Here is a 10,605-nt window from a genome sequence, read left to right on the forward strand (position 1 = left end):
GGTGTGGCGCGGCTGGGGACATAGGCACGGGCGTTTAGATCGGCGACCTCCAGGGAGGTGGAGAGAGTCCGTGCCTCAGTTAAGCTGAGGTCGGCTTTCTCCAGCATCCGCTGGCGGATAGCGGGGGACTGCATCCCAGCCACGTAAGCGTCTCTGATCAGCAGTTCCATGTGCTCCGTGGCTGAAACTGCGAGGCAGGAGCAATTCCTCCCCAGGATAGCGAGGGCCTGGTATAATTGGTTTAGTGACTCACCGGGGAGCTGTTGTCTGGTGGCCAGAAGATGTCGGGCGAATACCCTGTTGACTGGTTTAATGAATTGTCCATTCAGCTTAGCATGGCGGCATTGTAATCTTTCTCCTCCTTGATTATCGCGTAGGCGTCGATACCCACGCTGGAGTGGAGGATGTGAAGCTTCTGTGCCATGGTGGGGGGGCTGGTTGCAGACTCCAGGTATCCATCGAGACATGCCAGCCAATGTTGAAAACGTTCTGCAGAGTTCTGAGTTTGCGGGCTGATGCGGAGGCATTCGGGCTTGATCCGGAACTCCATCTTCAAAAATCTAGCTTATTAAATTGATGAGCCATCAATTGCACGAGAGGCGAGTTGCTTTACAAAAGTTAGGCTTTAATAAGCTAGAACTTAGCCCTGCGGTTGTCTACAATAAAATGGACGACCGCCGGGCGTTCGACTATTTATACCTCGGTATGGAGGCGTGGTTAACTCAGCCTCTCGACCAATCGGAGAGCTGTCACATGACTGGTCTCAACCAATCGGTCGAGAGGCACATGACCGACCAGGGCCAATGGTAAGCCGGTGTTCTGCCCCAATGGCAGACAGCTATGCAAATCATATCACCACAGTAGTGGTGAAAACCGGGGAGAAAAACAGGATGGTTGTTGACTACAGCCAGACCATCAATCGGTACAGGCAGCTTGACGCGTTCCCCCTCCCACGCATATCTGATATGGCCAATCGGATTGCACAGAACTGGGTCTTCTCGACAGTGGACCTGAAATCTGCCAACCAGCAGCTCCCCATTCGCAAGGCGGACCGCCCAGACACTGCATTTGAAGTGGACGGCCGCCTTTACCACTTCCTTAGGGTTCCCTTTGGCATCACCAACGTGGTCTCGGTCTTCCAACGGGAGATGGACCGAATGGTTGACCGGTACGGACTGCGAGCCACTTTATCGTACCTGGACAATGTCACCATCTGTGGCCACGATCAGCAGGACCATGACGCCAACTTTCCCGAATTTCTCCGCACCGCCATTCTCCTCAACCTCACGTACAACAAGGAGACGTCTGTGTTCAGCACGAACCGATTAGCCATGCTCGTCTATTTGGTCCAGAACAGAGTTCTGGGGCCCGACCCCGATCGCATGCACCCCCTCTTGGAACTCCCCCTTCCCCACTGCCCCAAGGCCCTCAAACGATGCCTGGGGTTCTTTTCATACTACGCCCAGTGGGTCCCGATCTATGTGGACAAGGCCCGCCCACTCATTCAATCCACCGTTTTTCCCCTGTCGGCCGAGGCTCACCAGGCCTTCAACCGCATCAGGGCCGACATCGCCAAGGCCGCGATGCACGCGGTCGACAAGACCCTCCCCTTCCAGGTCGAGAGCGATGCATCAGACGCCGCTCAGGCTGCCACCCTCAACCAGGTCGAAAAGGAGACCCAAGCCATCGTTGAAGCTGTGCGGCACTGGAGGCGTTACCTGGCCGGCAGGAGATTCACTCTCCTCACTGACCAACGGTCGGTTGCCTTCATGTTTAATAACAAAATTATGATAGGGTTTCGGCAGGGTCAATGTACAGGAGATATTTTCACTTGCGGAAGCGACTGGAACTAGGAACCATGTCAGAATTACCAAAACTAATCCCGTCAGGAATTCAGGAGAAACTTCTTTGTGCAGAGAGTGGTGAGAATGAGGCAGCCACTCCCACAGGGGGTGGCCGAGTGAGTATTAACGATGTTTGTGAGGGGAAAGCTGGATTGAGGGAGCGAGGGACAATAGGGTATGTTGATGGATGGGGTGGGGAAAGTGGAGTAAGGTGAAGAGGGGGTAGGAGATGCAGTGATATGCATCACTGTAAATACACAAGGGGTTAATGTAAATATACTACGACTAAGTAAACACTAGAGGGAGCACCGGAGGTCACATGAGACACAGACATACAGCTAATGAACACATAGAATAGGACATGACCAATGGGCAGTCAAGACACCCAGAGGTGACACTACCACGAGTGGGCGTTACACAACCCATATAGAAGGACAGGGTACACATGCTCTGTCTCTTTCCACAGGCGATACTTAGAGAGTAGGACAGGGGCAGATCAGAAGCATCACACCCACCACGTGGCTTAGAGCAGACTGGTTAGTTAGACTGAGTTACTATAGCAAGTTAAGCAGGAGAGTCGAACTCATAGAGAACTGTGCTAATGGCTCAATAAATCACATTGAACTTACTTCAAAGTCTGGAGTATCTTTTGGTCAAAGCTGCATTGAGTTGCAGCCTGTGTTATCCCAGAGTACGTAACACAACAGGAGGAGGCTCGAGTCGACCATGATCACCAGCACGGAGGAGATGGGTTGAATGTCCTGCCTCGGGGCTGTTATTCTGCTGTAGAAACTCTCACCCGAGTCCCCATCAGCCAGTTCCGGTGAGCTTAAACCATCTGGCAACTTTCATCCCCTCCCTCAACCAGAAGCTTTAAGGAATTGTATTGACCTTGTCTTTGTCTCTCGTGCGAGCTCGCTGGGTCGAAATCCTCCCTAACAGCACCGTGGGTGTACCTACACCACAGGGACTGCAGCGGCTCAAGGAGGCGGCTCACCACCACCATCCCGAGGGGCAATTAGGGATGGGCAACATATGCTGGACCACATTTTGAGATTGAATTAACAAACAATTTCAAAAGTAATTTTCTGGATGTGAACGTTTGGGATCTCCTGACCTTCTGATAAGGTGCTCTGCCAATGCAATGGGGTTGGTTTTCATCCACTGTAGGAATCGCCCAATTTTCCTGACATACATCCTCGGGCACCAGATAGAAAATACACCCGTGGTGAAACTTTCCTGCAATACCAGAAATGGCCTGTGGGTGACACCCTTGGCCGCAGGAAAATGTTGGCTCTCCGCAGTGCCACTGCCTGGAGAGTGGGGGTATCGCAGGTCCCTTCCACAGACCGCATTCAACCCCATCTTCATTTCGGTATTTTTAACCATCCACGTTCTTTTTATTGCCAGTTCCTCCCGCTTGGCATCAGGCTACTTCGCAAACGAATGAGCAGAAACAGCATCCCCAAATCCTAAATCACTCAGATAAAAGCAAATTACTGCGGATGCTGGAATCTGAAACAGGAACGGAAAACACTGGACACTCTGAAGGTCTGACAGCGTCTGTGGAGAGAGAAGGGAGCTAACGTTTCGAGTCTGAGTGACTCTTACATAGAACATACAGAGCAGAAGGAGGCCATTCAGCCCATCGAGTCTGCACCGACCCACTTAAGCTCTCACTTCCTCCCTATCCCCCCAACCCAATAACCCCTCCTAATCTTTTTGGACACTAAGGGCAATTTAGCATGGCCAATCCACCTAACCTACCCGTCTTCGGACTGTGGGAGGAAACCGGAGCACCCGGAGGAAACCCACGCAGACACGGGGAGAACGTGCAGACTCCACACAGACAGTGATCCAGCCGGGAACCGAACCTGGGACCCTGGCGCTGTGAAGCCACAGTGCTAACCACTTGCACATAACGAGATTAGAATGTGTGAATGGCGGAAGAAAGGTGAGCAGTGGGTCAAAGGATCATTAGGATCAGGAAACAGGTGGTCCAAGTGCGGGAGGGGAGCGTGGTGGGGGTTGGGGGGGGGGGGGGGGGTCAATGGTGAGGGACAAACAGATCAATGGAAGAAATGAAGATAAATTAATAGAAATAAAAATGTGGTGAAGGTGGAGGAGAGAGTTCACAGTCTGAAGTTGTTGAACTCAATGTTCAGTCCGGAAGGTGCTGTTCCTCCAGTTTGCGCTGGGCTTCACTGGAACATTGCAGCCGGCCAAGGACGGACATGTGGGCGGGGAGGTGAAATGGCAGCGACAGGAAGGTCTGGGTCCTACTTGCGGACGGACCGGAGGTGTTCTGCAAAGCGGCCACCCAGTCTGCCTTTAGCTGTCCAGTGTAGAGTGGACCCCACTGGGAGCAGCGAATGCACCAGACCAGGTTGAAGGAGGTGCTTGGGAAACGCTGCCTCACTTGGAAAGAGTGTTCAGGCCCTGGGATGATGAGCAGGGAGGAGGTAAAGGGGCAGGTGTTGCACCTTCTGCGATTGCTTGGGAAGGTGCCGTGGGAAGAGTGTGAGGTGTTGGGGGTGATGGAGGAGAGGAGTAGGGTATCCCGGAGGGAACGGTCCCTGCAGAATGCTGACAGGGGGAGGGGGGAGGAAGATGTGTTCGGTGGTGGAAACCTGCTGGAGCTGGTGGAACTAGCGGAGGATGATTCTTTGAAAGTGGTAGAGGTGAGATGAAAAGTGAGGACAAGGGGGTTCTGGTTCTGGGAGGGAGGGGAAGGGGTGATGGCAGGGGTGCGGGAGATGGGTTGGACACGGTTGAGAGCCCTGTCGGCTACAGTGGGTGGGAAATCACGATTAAGGAAGAATGAAGACATGTCAGCAGCGCTGCTTTGTAAAGTGGCATCAGCAGAACAGATACAACGGAGGTGAAGGAACTGGGAGAATGGGATGGAGTCCGGACAGGATGTGGGCTGTGAAGAGCTGTAGTTGTGGGAACTGTGGGAGTCAGTGGGTTTGTAATGGATACTATTGAACAGTCTATCCCCAACAATTGAAATAGAAAGGTCAAGGAAGGGAAGGGAAGTGTCGGAATGGACCAGGTGAAGGTGATAGATGGGTGGAAATTGGAAGCAAAATTAATAAATATTTCCAAGTCCAGACGGGAACATGGAATGGCACCGAAACAGTTGTCGATATTCCGATAAAAGAGATGTGGGATGGGGCAGGAGTAAGACTGGAATAAAGAATGTTCCACATACCCCATAAAGAGACAGGCAGAACCGGCACCTGAGCCTAACCTGAGGTTTGGATGAAATGAGACATGTTAAAGGAGAAATTGTTGAGTGAGAGGACAAGTTCAGTCAGACGGAGGGGAGTGGTGGTGATGGGGATTGTTCAGCCCTCTGCTTGAGGAGGAAGCAGAGAGCCTTCCGACCATCCCGGTGGGGAATGGAGGGAGAGAGGGATTGGACATCCTGGTGGGGAGGGAGAGAGGGATTGGACATCCTGGTGGGGAGGGAGAGAGGGATTGGACATCCTGGTGGGGAGGGAGAGAGGGATTGGACATCCTGGTGGGGAGGGAGAGAGGGATTGGACATCCTGGTGGGGAGGGAGAGAGGGATTGGACATCCTGGTGAGGAATAGAGGGAGAGAGGGATTGGACACCCTGGTGGGGAATGGAGGGAGAGAGGGATTGGACATCCTGGTGGGGAATGGAGGTATAGAGGGATTGGACACCCTGGTGGGGAATGGAGGTATAGAGGGATTGGACATCCTGGTGGGGAATGGGGGGGAGGGATTGGACATCCTGGTGGGGAATGGAGGAAGAGAGATTGGACAGCCTGGTGGGGAATGGAGATATAGAGGGATTGGACACCCTGGTGGGGAATGGAGGGAGAGAGGGATTGGACATCCTGGTGGGGAATGGAGGTATAGAGGGATTGGACATCCTGGTGGGGAATGGAGGTATAGTGGGATTGGACATCCTGGTGGGGAATGGGGGTACAGAGGGATTGGACATCCTGGTGGGGAATGGAGGTATAGAGGGATTGGACACCCTGGTGGGGAATGGAGGTATAGAGGTATTGGACATCCTGGTGGGGAATGGAGGTATAGAGGGATTGGACATCCTGGTGGGGAATGGGGGTATAGAGGTATTGGACATCCTGGTGGGGAATGGGGGTATAGAGGGATTGGACATCCTGGTGCGGAATGGAGGGAGAGAGGGATTGGACAGCCTGGTGGGGAATGGAGGGAGAGAGGGATTGGACATCCTGGTGGGGAATGGAGGTATAGGGGGATTGGACATCCTGGTGCGGAATGGAGGGAGAGAGGGATTGGACATCCTGGTGGGGAATGGAGGGAGAGGGATTGGGCATCCTGGTGGGGAATGGAGGGAGAAGGATTGGACATCCTGGTGGGGAATGGGGGTATAGAGGGATTGGGCACCCTGGTGGGGAATGGAGGTAATGGGGGATTGGACAGCCTGGTGGGGAATGGAGGGAGAGAGGGATTGGACATCCTGGTGGGGAGGGAGAGAGGGATTGGACATCCTGGTTGGGAATGGAGGTATAGGGGGATTGGACATCCTGGTGGGGAATGGAGGTAGAGAGGTTGGACATCCATGGGAAAGAGGAGGTGGTTAGGGTTCGGGAACTGGAAGTTGTTGATATGATGTAGGGCATCGGAGGAATCGTGGATGTAGGTGGGAAGGGACTGGACAAGATAAGAGAGGATGGATTCAGGATAGGAAGAAATGAGTTTGGTGGGGCAGGAACAGGCTGACACTAGGGCTTACTGGGGGAGTCCTGTTTGTGGATTTTGGGGAGGAGGTAGAGATGGACTGTCCGGGGTTCGGAGATTGAGGTTGGACGCTGTGCAGGGAAGACCTCCAGAGGGGATGAGGTCAGTGACAGCCCTTGGCACAATGGCTTGATGCTCAGTGGTGAGGTCATGGGTCAGGGGGAGGTAGGAGGACATATCTGCGAGTTGCCATTCAACCTCTGTGAGGTAGAGGTCAGTACGGCAGACAACAACAGCCCCACCCTTATCAGCGGGTTTGATGATAAAGTCAGGGTTGGGCCTGAGAGAGCAGAGGGAGCAGCAAGTTCAGAGGGCAGCAGGTCAGAGTGTGTGGTAGGAGCAGAGAGATTGAGATGGTTGATGTCTCGTCAACAGTTCTGAATGAAAAGATCTTGAGCAGGTAAGTGGCTGGAGGGAGAGGTCCTGGTTGAGGGTGAAAGGATCTGTTAAACGGGGGGAGGATTCCTGCCCAAAGAAGTGAGCGTGGAGACGAAGGCAGTGGAAGAAAGGTTCAGCATCGTGTCGAGCCCGAAGTTCATTGAGGCGAGGGCATACGGTTATGAAGCAGAGTCCTTCGCTGAGTCTCAGAGAGGGGAAGGTCAGAGGGTTTGGTGAAGACACGGCATGAGCTGGGGTTAGGAGGGATGTGGTCCGAGGAACGGGATGGGTGGAGGGTCCTGCATGGCCATTGGTACCAATGAGTTGTTGGAGCTTGTGTTCGATAACACGTGTAAAGAAATGTTGCTTGTTAAGGCGTCGGATGAGATGAGGAATGAAATGAAACTGAGGACAAGGACATCTTTGAGAGAGGGTGAATGGGCGCTGCTGGAAAGCGCTATCGAGTGTGTATACATGGCGGCACACAACGCTGAGCGTGGATCTCAGGATGTGGCGGGAACTGCAGTCCAAGGAACGTTGTACATCCTGGAGATATCAGTAAGCCTGGATTGAAACATGAGGGGTAGAACTTGAATACACGTGGGGTGAGTCGGAGACGGAGACAATCGCTGAGGAAGGAAATATGGCTGTGAAAGTGGGTTTTGGTGAACACCTAACTTGAGTTCATCAGTAATTCTATATCCAAACTGACACCAAGTCCCAATCACCCCTTTCTCCTCGTGCTCATTGAACTACATCACCTCTCCGTCCAGCAACACCACGATGTTAAAATCCTCATTCCTGGCTCCAAACACCTCCATTGCCTTCCCCGACCCCTCCTCCAATCCCCCTGCATTCCCTATCACTGTAACCTCCTCTGGCCTTGCAATCGCATGAACACCGGATCAGAGGCAATAGGGTCAGGAGTAGACCACTGTGCCCATCGAGCCTACTGCACCATTCAATGCGATCTTGGCTTTCATCTCTCTGCCTGTTCTACAAATCCCTTCATTCTCTGAGAGACCAAAAGATCTGACTGCCTCACAGCCTTCAATATATTCAGTGATGGAGCTTCTGCAACATTCCAGGCCGGAGAATTCCAAAGATTCATAACCCTTTGAGTGAAGCACCTTCTCCTCATCTCAGTCCTAAATAATCGGCCCCCATGGTCTAGACCAGCGTTCTTCAAACTTTTTTTCCGGGTACCCATTTTTACCAACCGGCCAACCTTTGCGACCCACGCCGTCTGACCCGTCCGACCCACGCCAGCCGACCCGTGGGACCCACGCCAGCCGACCCGTGAGACCAACGCCAGCCAACCCGTGAGACCCACGCCGGCCGACCTTTGCGACCCACGCCAGCCGACCCGTGAGACCCACCATTTTCTCTTACCTTCTTTGCTGCTGACAAAAATGGAGGAAATGGTTTTGTGTCCCTTTGGCCCTCGGACACGCTCCTCCAATGGAACCTGTTGGATGAAGGTGAAGCCTTCCGGTGTCGGAAAGTATGGAGTCTCCATCGGTCCAAAGTTCTGCGTTTTTTTCCTGTAAGCTTTTATCAAATAAAACCCCCCCCGAACTTGTAAAAAAACTAAAATGAATAAAATAAATGAAAAAAATAAAAATTAAATGAATAAAATAAATGAATAAAAACCACTCCAGAACTTGTAAAACAAAAAGCTGCAACTGCTTAAAAGAATAGCGGCCGCACTGCGCATGCGTGCCCGATTATCGGGGTGCATGCGCGTCGATCATGGTGCACAATGCGGCCAAATTTTTCTTTAACATGCTCGCGGCCGCTTGCAGCTGGCGTTATGAAAAGCCGGCTGCTGCGCTGGGATTTGCGTGATCGGGAGCGCGGCGGACAACGGCTCCGCGACCCTCCCGACACCCACCCGCGACCCACCCACGGGTCGCACCCCCGACTTTGAAGAACACTGGTCTCGACTCTCCCGAGCTGCAGAAACAATCTCTCAGTGTCCGCCCATTCACGGTCTCGCCCAACTGCAGCAAAACATTTTTAATTCTTGTTCATCAATCCTCCTCGACCAAAGCCTCTGAGATTTCCGCATTCCTCTAACAATAGCCTCCCTATTCCCAATTTGATCTGCTCTTCCATTGGAAGCCAGGACTGTAGTGATCTGTATATCTGCTGGTATGTAAGGGGTTAACATCTGTAAGTAAGTGCTAGGCAACACTAGATGGCAGCACCTGGTATATGTATATAAACTGCACTCAGAGGAGATTCCCGCCTCTTCCTATCAGGAGTGACTAGTGGTAGAGATAAAGCTTAGTGAGCAGGTGAAGTTGAACATTATTTTTGCTTAACCTTATTTATCTAATTTTCAGTTATAGTTGGAGAAGAGTGAACAAACTCATAGTTAATTTATTATCGTTACTCAAAAAAAGGTATTTGCTTAATTTGAAGACTTTGTGTGTCACTGAACATCAACCATCCGACCATTCTGGAAGTAAGCAAATGAGTAACAGGATAGTACTATGCGTAATATAATAGGATCTTCAGCAGGCCTCGCCTCGTCAATACCCTCCCTAAACCTACCCACTCCTCTGCCTCACTTCCCTGCTTAAAATCCACCTTCTACACATAATGGATAATAAAAAAATCTGGAACATTCTGGAGGAAACATGGGGGAATCGGTTCTGATGTTAGGCCATTGTTACACAGCATGGTAGCACAGTGGTTAGCACAGTTGTTTCACAGCTCCAGGCTCCCTGGTTCGATTCCCAGCTTGGGTCGTGGAGTCTGCACGTTCTCCCCGTGTTTGAGTGGGTTTCCTCCGGGTGCTCCGGTTTCCTCCCACAGTCCAAAGATGTGAAGGTTCGGTGGATTGGCCGTGATAAATTGCCCCTTAGTGTCCAAAAAGGTTTGGTAGGGTTGCTGGGTTACGGGGGTAGAGTGGGGGCGTGGACTTGGGTAGGGTGCTCTTTCCAAGAGCCGGTGCAGACTCGATGGGCCGAATGGCCTCCTTCTGCACTGTAATGATTCTATGATCTATGAGCTGTAACCCTGTCCGCTCTATTCCTCTCCCCGTGAACACCAAAGTTCCCGCTCGGCATTACTCCGGCCTTTTCCGCTTTCCATTTCAGATTCCCAGCAGCCACTGCCCCTTCCTGAGACCTCTGGATCCAGATGAAGGTCACATTGTATTCCCCGTGACGCATCTAAGAAGCGCCCAGGAAAGTTTTCTGCAAAGCGAAATGCAGCATGTGAATGGAGGTTACTGCCGAGGCCTTTAGCAACCTCCTGGATGGAAGGGGGGGGGGAGTGGGGGTGGGGGTGGGGCGACGGGGGGGGGGGGAGCAATTGAATTGGGAGCACGGTCGTCAGAGGGCTCACCGGGTGGAAGGAGACAGTGTGGGGTACGGCCTGCAAACCACAAACACTCTGACCTCGGAGTCAGAAGGTTTTGGGTACAAGCCCCACCCAGGGCACAGGATTGCAGGCTGGCACCCCAGCACAGTGCTGAAGGAGTGCGGCACTGTCGGGGGAATAAATGTTAACCTCTGGCCCTCTCAGCTGGAAGTGAACATTCCTGTAGGCACTTTTTGAACAATAGCTGGGGGGAGGGGGGGGGGGGGGGTAGACAAGGGGGGGGGGGGGGGGAG

The sequence above is a fragment of the Scyliorhinus canicula genome, chromosome 13 (genome assembly GCF_902713615.1).
Source record: "Scyliorhinus canicula chromosome 13, sScyCan1.1, whole genome shotgun sequence".
NCBI lineage: Eukaryota > Metazoa > Chordata > Chondrichthyes > Carcharhiniformes > Scyliorhinidae > Scyliorhinus > Scyliorhinus canicula.